Below are 15,535 nucleotides of genomic sequence, written 5' to 3'. Positions count from 1 at the left end.
TGTGTGTGTGTGTGTGTGTGTGTGTGTGTGTATTATTTATATTTAAAAAACACAAACTATTTACACTGTCAGGAGACCAAGTCTATGTATCTTTTAACTTTCAGTGAATCATTTAAAGAGATTTGCTATTCTTCACATTTTATATGTTATACTGATAACTGTTGACCTGCCTGAAAATACAAGCAAAAGCACTTAAACATAGTTCAGTATGCCAGTGCAGCCACAATTCAGTAAGGGGAAAAACCTAAACAATTATTTAAATCTTGCAGTATAACAATTAACCCCAGTTAATATTTTCTAAATAATTATTATTTTTTATAGTATAAACGCATGACCACCACAAAAGAGAAACGATGGATTTATCAGTTTGTTTCCTTTCTAAAATAAATATGTATTTTTAATTTAAAGCCACAGTTTTCAAACAAACAGACAAGTATATTAGTTACTATTAATCTATTTCAAACTTACTTATGTTATTATTTTCAATATCTGTATATGAAAAACAAGAATATCACCAGCATATGTTGTAATGGGTTAAATCTTGAAGTCCTTGCTCTAGAAAAGCTTCCAATGAAATCAATGGAAGCTTTGTCTGAGTGAGGTCCATCTGAGATATTTTTAAGGTGTCTATCAGGTTGGTATCTAAGTGCAACACAAAATCAGAGTCTAACAAAAATCAGGTTAATCTTCTCCATTATCCTATGAAAAGGGGTATGAATGTAATTATTCAAGGGAGGGGATTTTGTGTGTTGTGACAATAACAAAAGTGAGTTTTTTCCCTTAATGTCAGGATTTGGCAATGATACTTGCACTTTTAACATATAAAGTATCTGTGACATTTTGGGGATCACCCAGACCAGTAAGGGATTCTATCACTGCTTGCCTTGACTGGTGGAACTCCTTCAGGCTGTGCTGCTATGGCTAAGATCCTTGACACCAGTATCAAACTCACAAGCACAATGTCTCACCCTGGTTCTCACCAGCCTAGTTACTCCTTGCAGGGTGATACCAACATCCCTTCCAGTCTTAAGTCTCCCCAAATCCATCCTCCCCAAGTTCTTAAATACCAGACACTTGGATTGTTCCCCTCTGGTTCATCACCTCTTCAGGAGTAAAACCTGTCCCCACCCAGTTATCAGTTCACTTTGGCACACACACACACTCCCCAAAGGTTGCACAACAGACACCTGCTTCATGTGAAAATAATCAAAAGGTTTATTTAACAGAAAAACCATAGACACAAAGATGAAATAGTAAGGGAGAGCTAATATATACGTTACACAATAAATAAAGATGCAACCTCAGGCTTTACTCTTCCATATTAGATAAAATCCCTTTTCTAATACAAGTTACCTATTGCCTTTGAACAGTTTTCCTGCCTATCCCTAACTATAGCGGGGATTCACCATTTCCTTGGCAGGTTTCTGCCCAGAGGCTGTTGCTCAATTTCTGGATGCCTTTCACTTGAAAACCCTTCCATTTCAAAGGATTTGCAGTTTTTCCCCCCCTTCAATCACCATAGATATTTAAAGTGAGACAACTGGGAATTTCCCCAATGTGCTTCCATTACCTTTAACAGCCCATCTTTGTCTTTTCTTAGGTAAAAATAACAGGAGTACTTGTGGCACCTTAGAGACTAACGTACTCCTGTTATTTTTGCGGATACAGACTAACACGGCTGCTACTCTGAAACTTTTCTTAGGTAGCAATCCATTGTACAACCCAAGTCTGGTTTTGTGTAAACACTTGGCTTGGGAGGTGCCTCTCCCTGTCTGATTGTTCACTGTCCTGTTGTCCCTCTGCCCCCGGCCCCGCCCTGATGCCACCCTCTTCCCCAAAGTCCCCGCCCCAACTCCACCCCTATTCCGACTCCTTCCCCAAATCCCTGCCCCAGGCCTGCCTCTTCCCCTGAGTGCGCCGCATCCCCGCTCCTCCCCCCTCCCTCCCAGATCTTGTTACGCTGCAGAACAGCTGTTTTGCAGCAGCAAGCGCTGGGAGGTAGGCGGAGGAGCGGGGACGCGGCACGCTCAGGGGTGGAGGTGGAGGTGAGGTGGGGAGGGGAGCTTGGCTGCCCCGAAGCACTCATGGAGTCGGCGCCTACGCTGTAAAGTGAAGCTGAAGTTTATGAGCACAGTTCTCTATACACACACAACTACATAATATCATAACCATAGCTTGTATAGAAATCACATAATTATTAAGTTTAGAACATTCAAGCTTTCATAAAAGACCTTACTCAACTTGTTTTGATAGCACAATAACATTGTATACAATCAGTTGATACAACTGCTTATTCTTTGGGGTTCAAACCCCCGTCCTCCGTTCAGGGTGTCTGGACTCTGATTATCACATGATTTACAGAGATTTAATTAATTCTCAACTTCTCAGAGATATTATTTCCATATTTAAAGTTGGGGCAATTGAGGCAAAGAGATTAAATGACTTGGCCAAAGTCATAAAGATAGTCAGTGCCAGAACGTAGGTTATATCTTGGGAATTCCTGATTCCGAATCCTATTTTGAAAAAAATGCATGCCAGGTAAAATAACATTGTCTTAATCACCGTACACCTTTGCCTTGCTAATATTTATCTGTACATTATAGCGTTCACAATTACATTCATCTTCCACTTCTTTGACAGGGCAGAGGGAGAGGAACACGCGTTCTTAGCATTAAGAGCTGGACAGCATCAAATTCCTGTCTGCGTATGTTCACGCTGTTATATTCCAATATCAAAATAGGATCTTCAGGAGGTTTTTAAATCTATATCTGATTGACTGTCAGGAGCCATTAGGGGGATGATAGCTCCAAAGCTTCACAGCTCCTTTCCCTCCCTCCTACAATCCAAACAATCAGCAATTTAACCACTCCCCCCCCATCTAATTTTTATCAGATATTATTTTACAACTCTTGTCTTTCAATTTAATACCCTTGTGGATGCTGCTCCATCTCCAGACTCTCCACAAAATCCTGAAAAGCAGTTGTCAGACAACCCTCTTTCAGCCTGACCAGGGACAGGCTGCCCCTCTGAGACTAGACAAAATTACGGACTGCCTAACACACATCGCAAGTGAACAGACATTCTTGAGAAAAATATCTGAAAATAATTGAGATAAAAAATATGAGTAGTATATTTCAAGCTATTTACAAGGCTTGGCACCTAAACTAGAGAAAGCTGAGAACAGAATCGCCTCACTAGAAGACACATTGATTATTATGAATATAACTGCAGACCAACTGGAAAGAACTATTAAAGCACTTCAGGAGAAGGTTAATGATCTCGAGAGAAGATCAAGGAGAAACAATGTGAGAGATGCAACAGAGTCCTGTGGCACCTTTAAGACTAACAGACGTATTGGAGCATAAGCTTTCGTGGGTGAATACCCACTTCATCAGACGCATGTAATGGAAATTTCCAGAGGCAGGTATAAATATGCAGGCAAGAATCAGTCTGGAGATAACGAGGTTAGTTCAATCAGGGAGGGTGAGGTCCTCTGCTAGCAGTTGAGGTGTGAACACCAAGGGAGGAGAAACTGCTTTTGTAGTTGGGCTAGCCATTCACAGTCTTTGTTTAATCCTGGTCTGATGGTGTCAAATTTGCAAATGAACTGAAGCTCAGCAGTTTCTCTTTGGAGTCTGGTCCTGAAGTTTTTTTGCTGTAAGATGGCTACCTTTACATCTGCTATTGTGTGGCCAGGGAGGATGAAGTGTTCTCCTACAGGTTTTTGTATATTGCCATTCCTGATATCTGACTTGTGTCCATTTATCCTTTTATGTAGTGACTGTCCAGTTTGGCCAATGTACATAGCAGAGGGGCATTGCTGGCACATGATGGCATATATAACATTGGTGGACGTGCAGGTGAATGAACCGGTGATGATGTAGCTGATCTGGTTAGGTCCTGTGATGGTGTTGCTGGTGTGGGCAGAGTTGGCATCGAGGTTTGTTGCATGGACTGGTTCCTGAGTTAGAGTTGTTATGGTGCGGTGTGTGGTTGCTGATGAGAATATGCTTAAGGTTGGCAGGTTGTCTGTGTTGCCACAGGAGACTCTGTTGCTTTTTACAGATCCAGACTAACACAGCTATCCCTCTGATAATGTGAGAGATGTGGGTCTCCCAGATACGGGCTGGAAAAAGGCAGGACTGTTGAATTTTATCCACCATGCTGACAGCACTTTTACCTCTGCCCCCTGAACAGAACTTAGATATTGAGAGAGTCCATTACTCCCTTACAGCAAACCCTCTGGCCATAACTTTAAGATTTTAAAAATACAATATTAAGGAAAAATAACAGGAGTACTTGTGGCACCTTAGAGACTAACAAATTTATTAGAGCATAAGCTTTCGTGGGCTACAACCCACTTCTTCGGATGCAATTTCATCACGAAAGCTTATGCTCTAATAAATTTGTTAGTCTCTAAGGTGCCACAAGTACTCCTGTTATTTTTGCGGATACAGACTAACACGGCTGCTACTCTGAAATATTAAGGAACTCATTCTTAGAAAAGCCCCTGAACTTAAAAATCTAACACAGAAACAACACAGACTGATGATTTTCCTGGATTATACCAAGACATTGTAGAAAAGAGGGCTAAAACCAATAGGTCAAGAGCCCTTGCCAAAGGGTAGGTGTGGACAACTTCATTTCCTTCTCTAATATTTTCAAAATTAAAGAGGAAGGCAAGATGCTTCATTTTATGACAGCAGAAGAAGCTGAAAGATATCCAAGCGCACTACAGCAAAAGACTTTTCTAGAAGATACAGACAGGATGCATTAAAACAACGTTATCAGATTAGTCACTGCAATGTGGGAAGTCACTTCTCAGACTAACAACAAACGGCAAATCCACCACTTCCTCTCCTCCCTTCCCTTTAGTTTTATTTCCTTGGACTTCCACAGTTTCACCGGCAGTGGGAGCAAACTGGGGAGCAGGCTCTCATCTCTGCCTGAATTTTGACTCTCCTGACCCTCCATCCAAACCCAGGAAGCTGCTATGGGCTCTGGCTGCTGCAGTTGACAAGCACATGGACAACCTGCTTTGCATCATCTACCCCTCCCCACCCCATGATTCCAGTGCACAGGAAGCATATCCACCTTTGAAATCCTAACTCCAAGAAAACTGCTTCACTGGACCTGGGGATTCCTTATACCTGTGGATCAGCAAGGCTCAACAGAGCAGTGTGATCTTGTTTTCTATCTCTGCCTTGGTACCTTTTCTGACCCCTTCCCTCCTTTTTTATTTTAAATCCTCCCCTTTCCCCCTGATGATTTTACAGTAACTCCTCACTTAAAGTCATCCCGGTTAACGCTGTTTCCTTGTTACGTTGCTGATCAATTAGAGAACATGCTTGTTTAAAGATGCGCAATGCTCCCTTCTAACGTCGTTTGGAGACGCCTGCTTTGTCCACTGCTTGCAGAAGAGCAGCCCGTTGCAGCTAGCTGGTGGGGGCTTGGAACCAGGGTGGACCAGCAGCCCCCCATCAGCTCCCCGCTCCCCTAAGTTCCCTGTGCAGCAGCTGCCCAGCAGGCTAGCAATTGCAGCTGTCCCTCCCCTCACTGCCATGTGCTGCTCCTGCCCTCTGCCTTGGAGCTGCTCCCCGAGACTCCTGTTTGCTGTGCGGGGGGGGGGGGGGGTGGATGGGGGAGGAGGGGAGGAAGAGAGGGGCTTATCTCAGGGTGTCCCCCTTCCCCTTGCACCCCGCTTACCCCATCTTCCACAGAGCAGGGGACACACACGACAGGGCTCAGGACCGAGAGAGCTTGCTGGCAGCAGCTGCGATCTCAGCAAGCTGATCTAATTAACAAGGCAGTGTACTTAAAGGGGAAATGCGCATCTCTCTCTCTCACACACGGTGTGTGTCTCTGTCTGCGATGCTGTCCCCCCTCCCTCCATTCCTGCTGCCTTGTAGAGTGAGAGAGTTAATCCTTGAGGGCTCAGCCAATTGCTAGTTCATCATTTAGCAGTAAGGCATTCCCTGGGAAATATCCCACCCTCTGACTCCTCCACCTCAACCAAGCATCACAATCATCATCACTGTGTACCAGTATTAAATTGTTTGTTTAAAACTTATACTCTGTGGATGGATGGATGGGATGGATAGTCTTTTGTCTGGTGAAAAAAAATTCCCTGGACCCTAACACCCCTCATTTACATTAATTCTTATGGGGAAATTGGATTCGCTTAACATCGTTTAGCTTAAAGTCACATTTTTCAGGAACATAACTACAACCTTAAGTGAGGAGTTACTGTACTTTGTTTCATCCCCATCTCATTTCCTAGATTCTGGGTTTATAGTAAAACTGGAAATATTCAATCCATTTGTACACTTACAAGAGATACCAGATCTAAACAATGTAATGAAGATTTCAGTTTAATGATGAATCGTTTAATTTCCCCAACTGTCAAGAAATCTGATCTCCTAAAATCCTATCCAAGAATAATTATTTTGCTGGTAATGATTCACCTAATTACTGAGAAAGTGTTAGTGTGAAAATGTCAGTTGTTTTTTCAGTAATATTAGTTTGTTCTTCTGTTTAGGTGTGTGTGTGTGTGTGTGTGTTAAATGAGTTGGAATAGATATTGTGTTGATTTATATTGCTGATATAACTATTGGGCAATGACATTCCCACTATATTCCAATGTGGACAAGGCTCTAGGGGACAAAATTTAGGCAGAACTGTTTTGCTACTGAACCCTTATCTGCAGATGATCCAGTTATGTTAGAGTAAGGTTATTTAAACAATTTGCATAACTTTCTTATATATTTACTATAGTCTTGTTCTTAAGTTTAGATGCTAGCCTTCTCCTCTGCCCCCCACTTTGGATGATGGTGTGAACAGTGCAGAAACCAGGACCTTCCTTGAGATGAGAATATTTCTTCTCTATAAAGCTAAAGGGAATCCTGTTAAACCCCAGTTGGGTGTTTTGGGGAGGCTGGGGAAGTGAGTGAAGAGGTCACCCCCTTGCAAACCTCCTGGACTTGGGTCCAATTTCTGTTTGAATAAGAATTATGTATTTTTAAGTGATCCTTGGTCAACTTTGATCACTTCATTTCTTTTTCTGTTTGTTTCCCATATTATACCTATCTTTTTACCTTTCCTGGTCTTCAGTTTACCCTTTCTCCTCCCCCTCATGTCCCCAAGGTGGTGAGAGGGAACTCAGATATACCTTTCCTAGATCTGAAACTAACAATGGCCCAAGCAATGACACTATTCAGGTGCCTGATAAAAAATATTTGAGCTACGCACGAGTTTCTTGGAACATCAAAGGGGTAAATCACCCGATAAAAAGAATGATCATTCATCTAAAACACTGAAAGCAGTTATCTTCTCACAGCGAACACACCTTAATGGCTTGGATGCACAGAAATTTAGGAGGCACTGGTTGGTGGAGGGATGTTTAACAATTTCTTCTCTGGAGCCCAAAAAACTCAATTTACAAATTCTAGATGTAAGTAAATATGAGGAAGGTAGATTTTTTGCTGGTGAAGGCTAAGATTTCTAACTCTCTATATATCCTAATTAATACATATGGACCTAATAAAGATGATCCAAGGTTTCTGAAATTTTTTTTCAAAATTAATTAATAAGAACATAAGAATGGCCATACTGGGTCAGACCAAAGGTCCATCTAGCCCAATGTCCTGTCTGCCAGGTGCCCCAGAGGAAATGAACAGAACAAGTAATTATCAAATTGCTCATTCCCAGCTTCTGGCAAACATCACTGCCTATCCTGGCCAATAGCCACTGATGGACCTATCCTCCATGAACTTATCTAGTTCTTTTTTTAACCGTTACAGTCTTGGCCTTCACAACATCCTGTGGCAGAGTTCCACAGACTGACACTGCGCTGTGTGAAAAAAAACACTTCCTTGTGTTTGTTTTAAACCTGTTGCCTATTAATTTCATTTGGGGACCCCTAGTTCTTGTGTTATGAATTGGAGTAAATAACACTTCCTTATTTACTTTCTCCATACCAGTCATGATTTTATAGATCTCAATCATATCCCCACTTCATTGTCTCTTTTCCAAACTGAAAAGTCCCAGTCTTATTAATCTTTCCTCATACGGAAGCTGTTCCATATCCCTAATCATTTTTGTTGCCCTTTTCTGAAGCTTTTCCAATTTCAATATATATTTTTTATATCCCAAAAGAATCAATCATCATTGCAGGAGATTTTAATGAGACACTGGACCTCTATTAGATAATTCAGGCTGGCCCAAGCATACACAATCACATGCTAGAAACTTATAAAAGACTTTGTGGGAGAATTGGGATTAAAAGATGTATGGCGCTTGCACAGCTCTACAGTGAAGGATTTTACTTTTTTCTCCTCCCCACATATTTATGCACAGATTTCTTCACGATTTCTAGCAATCTGGTGGAGTCAGTACTTAATAATGAAATCAAGTCTATCATTATCTTTGACCACACACCAGTGATACGACAATTTTCTCCTCCCGAGACAAACTGGACTTATAAAAAAGATGAAGACTCTCTTTTGAAAGATACAATTTTTCAGAACCATGTCAAAAAAGAAATTTGATTTTTCTTCTATACAAATGACACCAGAGATACCCCATTCCACCCTATGTGATACAGTAAAAGCTATTATTAAGGGCATGATCATTTTCTACCCATCAGGTAGAAAGAGAGGTAGCCAGGCTGAGCTCCTGAAATTAACTGAACTTAAAGCTATGGATTTAGAATGCGCAAATTATCCCTCCTAAGAAAATCTTAAAAAATTAATCCATCTTTGGTCTGAAGTAACTAAACTGACTTTAGCACAAACTGAATTTTCTCTTTTTAGACTCAAACATACATTCAGGGAGTCAGGGGAGAGAGCAGGGAAAATTATTGCATACAGATTAAAAGTGAGAGGTCTCGAATAGTATCAATCAAATCAGAACAAGGCAGGTTACTACTAATCAAAAAGAGATCAGTGATCATTTTTTGAAATGTTACCAGGTTCTTTAAAATCATGATTCACCACCTGATGCCAGAAGAACTGAATAATTTCATTAAAACTCTTAAACTCTCACAAATCTCAGCAGAGCAGCAGGCCAGAGTAGCCTCTCCCTTGTAATCAGAGGAAATAATCAAGGCCATGGAGGAAAGGAGTCCAGGAAAGACCCCCAACCCCGATGGCCTACTGATAGAATTCTATCAACGTTTCAAAGAAATTATGTCCCCTAAGCTATTATGCATTTACAAAGATAGGTATCTTGCCTCCTACTATGAGGGAAGCGCTAATTACTGTACTACTTGAACTGGGTAAGGACATGCAAAAATCTAACAGCTACAGACCCACCTCTGTAATCAATACTCATATAAAAATACTTTCAAAAATATTGGCTATGAGGCTTGAAAAAGTAATCAGTGATGTGATGTGGTTCATCCTAATCAGGTGGGATTTTTTTTTTTTTAAAAAAGGCATGGTTCAGATAACACATCAGTTGATTAATGTTATGGCATTCCATCAACATTCTAGAAATTCCCATGGAATCATTTCATTCAATGCAGAGAAAGTCTGACAGAGTGAATTAGCAATATTTGTTTGGTACCGTGGATAAATTTGAGTGAAGAAATCCTTTCTTTCATGGATAAAGCTGTTATATTCCAATCCCAACTCTCATATCCTAACTAACAGCACAATATCCCCCTCCTTTGATCTGTTTCGAGGAATTAGACAGGGATGTCCCTCCTCCCCCTCCTGTTCAATCTAGCATTAGAACAACTTGCAGTACTAATTAGGGAACACCAGGGTATTCAAGGGATCAAATCAGAGACTCGGGAGACAAAAATCTTTGTATACACGGATGTCATCCTCCTATTTATTAAAAATCTGGATCAATCTATTCCAAATATCCTATAAACAATAGATAACTTTGGTAAATCCTCTGGTTATAAAATAATTTAGGATAAATCGAAAGCAATAAAAATCTCCTGGGATTTAGTTAGAAGTGGCTCTCCTATAGGGACATTTAGATGGCAACAGACAAACCTCCAATATCTTGGCATCCTGTTCCTGAAGGAAATTAAAAACAGTCAAGGTTAACTCAAACCCATTAATCATGCTGTTAGCAAATGATTTAAATAAATGGCAAGCACTACCTCTCTCCCTTTGGGGAAAAATAAACAATTAAAATGAATGCCCTTCCCAGAATCTTTTTTATTCTGAATTCCCTCCCTAGCCATATCCACTTTATTTTACTAAAATTGACAACATGTTCAGGTCCTTCTTGTGGCATTCTGGTAAAAAAAACCCAGAATCTCCTTACAAAGATTACAGCTCCCTATCGAAACAAGTAGTTTTAGATCTCCCAACTTTAAACTTTATCAGGCAATAATTCTTAGCCAAGCAGCACAGTGGCTCATTCACTCGTGCTTTAGAACCCCGGATGGGCTCCAGGTGGAAGCAGAATTGGTTGCCCCTTTACTAAAGCCCTGAAAATCTGCAGATATCGACTTCATATCTGCATATCATGTTTGCAGATCATGGATGGATGCGGATACAAATTTTATATCTAGAGTCCCGCAAATCTGTGGATATCCACATCTATGGATGCGGATATCCGTGGACTATGTTTGCAGATCTTGGATTGGATGCGGATACAAATTTTGTATCCACGCAGGGCTCTACCCTTTATCCCTTTCCACTGCGCTTGGATTACTACCAATTCCCTACAGAACAATTACCCACTATTGTGGCAGCCAGAAATACTTGGCATAGTAGGTCTTCTAAATTTAAAAACCACCCCATTCTGCATACCAAGGCATCTATCTGGGGTAACTCAAAACTCCGTATAGCAGGCAACCCCATCCTTTGGCCAGACTGGATTAGGAAAAGGATTTTGACCATCAGTCAATTTATTGAAAACAATACTTTCTTTTAATTTTGTAAAAGGGAGGAAAGGTTCAATCTAGAGATTAAGAAGCAGTTGCAATATATCCAACTTAAACATGCCATCTCCCATCGGTTTGGCCACAATTCCTTCGCTTCTCCTGACCCACCTGAACTACTTGCATTTCTCCAAATAATACCCAGATTACCAAGACCTATGGCAACACTATATTCACACTTGACCAGCAAATCTGAACTAAACAGATTCCCTAAAAAAGAAATGTGAAGAGGAACTAGGCCAATTATTTTCTGCTAACCAATGGAAACAAATTTTAGCCAGTGCTCTCAACTGCTTCTTGGACCTCAATTTAAGATTAATCCAACAGAAAATCATATGGAGGATGCACTGGACCCCTCTCCAACTATTCAAAACAGGTGCCACTAAGTCAGACAAATGCTGGCACTGTGATTCAGCAGGTACTAATTTAACCCGTATGCTGTGGGAAGGCTCCTATACTTGTAGGTTTTGGGGCAGAACTGAACTGCAGTTAATTTTTTCTTATCAAATAAAATTGTGTTACAAGCTAAACATGTAATTTTAAACCTAATGGTTATTAATACGAAGCTCAATAAATCTGAAAAATTTTGGCTAAGCAGAGCACTAATTGGAAATTCAAAAAGCGACCAACAATTGAAGACCGGAGCATAGATATTGTAAGCTTGGCCACCGTGGAAAGAATTGTTTTCCATTACAGAAATACCCTTGAAAAATTCTCAGTGATATGGGATGCTTTTCTGGGAGTCTCTGAATGATCCTATTAAATGCACACCCCACCACCTCCTTCTATCAGCTCACTTCCTTCCCCTTCCGTCTCTATCCCCCTCCTCTGGATTTTGCTTCTATTATCATAATAATTTTTCCTTAACTAGCTGGATTTTTATATGCAAAATGTGTTTGTAAATTGTGTAATACAAGTAATTGATTTATATTGTAACCATTCATATTATATATAATTAAATGTTTCAACTATAGCTAAGATTAGGCAGCAAGTGGTTAATATATTATGAGAAGTTTATGTATATTTTGTTATTCATTATATATATCTATATCTAGATATCGATATAGATCTATAGATATAGATAGAGATAGATATATCTATAGATAGCTAGATATAGATCTAGATATATCTAGATATAGATATATATTAAAATTAATAGGATAAAAAAAAAATCTACATTTGATTACTTAGCTCTTTAAAACTGAAAAGTTCAGCCATTCTAATAAATGTTAATCTCTACTTCCCAATCAGTTTTGATTTCTATTCTAGTTTTGAGTAACAGCCATAAAATATTCACACATATCAGTGTCCCAATTAGCATCTGTATTTTTGACTCCGATATTTTTACTAACTCAAGTAAATGTCATTGCCCAGAAAAATTAGTCTTTGGTGTTTTAAAAAAAAGTCACATAGAATTTGGGTACAAGATTCCAATTTCCATATTTTCACTGACAGGATTATTTAAGTCCTTCCAGTTCCCTCCTGCAGGCCTGTATTGAAGGGTTCAGTATTTGAGCACCTAAAGAATTCCTTCTGTCACATAAATTAAAGACAGTAGCTCATTCCTGATTCTCTGTTTGCAATTCCCTTTTTGAAAATCAAATAGCTTAGTCTGAATTTACACCAGTGTAACTGAGATCAGAATCTGGCTTTAGAGCTGTCATTTTATTCATTAGCAAATGTCAACACAAAGAAATATATTATTTAAATAAATCCTAGGTGATAAAAACATTTAAGTAAATTAGATTAATTAAAATTTGAAAAAGGCCCACTGAAGTTGACTAAAATAAACTGTCTGCTGATAGTCATCCATAAGTAGTCATCTTCTATGAATTAATCTCTTAACTCTTTCTCTCTCCTCACACTATCCCACACTTATCCTCAGTGACTTCATTTTCAAGGCTGATGAACCATCCAACCCCTTAGCTCTAGTTTCCTTGCCTTCACCTCTTCTTCAATTCTCCACTCACCAAAAGAGCCGTTCATTTCACTTGTCATGCTGTCTGAAGTGACTCATGAACACAAGTACCAACCACAGGCCAGACTTACAAACCACAGCACAAACCCCAAACTTTAACCGCCTTAACATGGAGTCACGGACAGTCCCCTGGGGTACTCTGATCTATCTTGCCACCGAAGCAAACTTGCCTTTGTGACAGATGGTACCTTAGACCAAAAAAAAAAAAATCACAATAATATTCAGGTTACTCCGAAAGGACCAGTCATTTACCCCAGGTCAATTGTACCTGAGATCTCTCACCAAAGACCACGCTTGTAGCCAATCCTATAATAAATTATCTAAAGATTTATTGACTAAGAAAAGAAATGAGGAGTTATTTACAAGGTTAAAGCAGGTAAATGTGCACACAAATGAGTTACAGTCTTAGGTTTCAAAAAGTAATAGATGTTGTAATGTGCAAGTTCTATAGGTCCTTTAGGGCTAACCCAAGCTACACAGCTGGGGATCCCTTACTTATGCTTAGAAGTCTTGCCCCCTCCTTGAAGTCCATGCAGCATAGGGATAATAATTTCTTCTTGCCGGGGATTTTTATTCCCTTCTGCCAGAGCTCAAGCTGATGGGACGAGTCTTTCTCTTACTGTTACTTGAGGACTGCCCTGATTCTTTGAGATGAGATTTGCTAGTACAAGAAATCTGCTGGAAGGGAAGTATGCTCTGACTGTCACTGCATCCAGGGAAGCTCCTATGAAGTCCAAATGCTGGAATGGAGTCAAAACAGACTTTTCAAAGTTGATTTGAAGGCCCGGGCTTGTGAAACTGATGTCATCTTTGCTGACACCAACACTTCCTGATAAAATCTGACCCTGATCAACCAATCACCCAGGTATGGGGAAACGATTATACCCAAATGATGTAGGTGGGCAGCAACTACTGCCAGAATCTTTGAGAATACCCTTGGGGCTGAAAGGGAGCACCCTGCATTGGTCATGCACATTCTTGATTAGAAAACTAAGAAACCTGTTGTGTGAAGGGTGAATAGCCACATAAACACATGCCTCTTGTAGGTCGAGTCACAAATCAGTCTTCTAATTCTGTTTCTTTCTAATTCTAATGAGGGAATTATTGCTGCAAGGGTCACCATCCTGAATTTCTGCTGTTTTACCTATCTGTTTAGAGATCTGAGATGTAAAATTGGTCTCCACCCTCCATTCTTTTTGGGAATCAGGAAATACTTTAAATAGAATTCCCTTCTCCTGTGCTGGACAGGAACTGGTTCTACTGCTCCTAAACGCAGCCACCTCTTATGAGAATAATTGATCATGAGAGGGGCCCCTGAAGAGGGCAGATCTGAAATGGATAATGTAACCAGATTTTATGACTTCCAAAACCCATTTGTCTGAGGTCATATTCTCCCCATGCAGCCTGAAAACAGAAGAGGCAACTTCCAAAAGGAGGCAGGGGAGTAAGATGTTGCAGCTGCACAAATTTGTCAACTGCATGGTTGAGACTCTCAACCAAATCATCAAAAAACTATCGCTTGGAGGACATGGATGGCTCAGAAGATGTAGGTGAAGGAGGTTTCTTTCTTGAGTATCTTGGTCTCTTGGCCATAGGTTTAGATGGTCTATCTATGATAAGTTAAATATGGGGCTGGGCATGCTTTTTGTGCTGCCTCTCGTCTTATTTACAGGAGTAAAAATTCTGAGGGAGCACATCCTTTAAAGTATGGAGCAATGTATTTGTCGAGTTGGCAAAGAGCTTGTAGCCATCAAAGGGGAGGCTTTTGATGATACTCAATCTCTCTTGGGAAACCTGACAGTTGCAATCAAGACACTCTCCTCATGATTACTGCAGTGGATATAGACTATGCTGCAGTATCTGCAGTGTCAAAGTAGTGATGTCTTTGCCAGGAGCCGACCCTCTTGAATAATAGCCTTAAACTGGTTATGATGTTCCTCTGGCAGGTGCTCAATAAAACTAAATTTGTGGTAATTTAAATATTCATATTTAGCCACAAACACCTGATCGTTTGCTCTTCTGAGATGAAGTGTGGCTGAAATGTAGGATTTGCAACCAAAAAGATTAAACTGCCGGTTGTCCTTACTGTACAGAACGGGCTTTGAGCTATGTTGTCTGCCTCGTTCATTAATGGTTTTCACTACCAGAGAATTCAAAGCTGGAAGAGAAAATAAGAACTCCAATTCCCTGACGGGGACATAATACTTTTTATCCTCTCTCTTGCAGGTAGAGGTCTGCCAGTCTTAGTGGGCTCCATAAGAGCTTCATTGACTGGAATGGCAATTCTCATAGATATTGAGGTTTGCAAAATATCTAGGAGTTTATGGTGGACTCCTAAACCTCCTTTAAGGAAATCTGAAGCATTTCAGCAGTTCACTTCATCAGCTTCTGAAACTGACTGAAGTCATCTGCCACATCTGTGGTGGGAGGCATGACACATGAAGAGGAGGAAATATTAGTGAGAGGCATCAGCTCTTTATCCACCCTTGCTTCTCCTCCTCTGGCATACGTGGAGGCATGCACCTGTGATCCTGCCACATAGGTGTCATCTGAAGAGTATCCTCCTGTAAATACATCAGTGTAGGAGGGAGAGCAGGGTTTCTTAGAATAGACAGGAGAATCCTGCACCGAAATTTGAGAATCTGAGGAGTCCT

General features: G+C 40.3%; 1 protein-coding gene across 1 annotated transcript in view; it reads right to left on the bottom strand.

The window, feature by feature from the left end:
- Positions 1–15,535, bottom strand: part of AGO2 (argonaute RISC catalytic component 2) — a 110,159-nt gene that overhangs the window by 38,233 nt on the left and 56,391 nt on the right. The gene's annotated exons all lie outside the window — the stretch shown is intronic.

Source organism: Emys orbicularis, chromosome 2, assembly GCF_028017835.1.
Source record: "Emys orbicularis isolate rEmyOrb1 chromosome 2, rEmyOrb1.hap1, whole genome shotgun sequence".
Classification (NCBI taxonomy): Eukaryota; Metazoa; Chordata; order Testudines; family Emydidae; genus Emys; species Emys orbicularis.
This window is presented reverse-complemented; position numbering and strand designations above follow the sequence as displayed.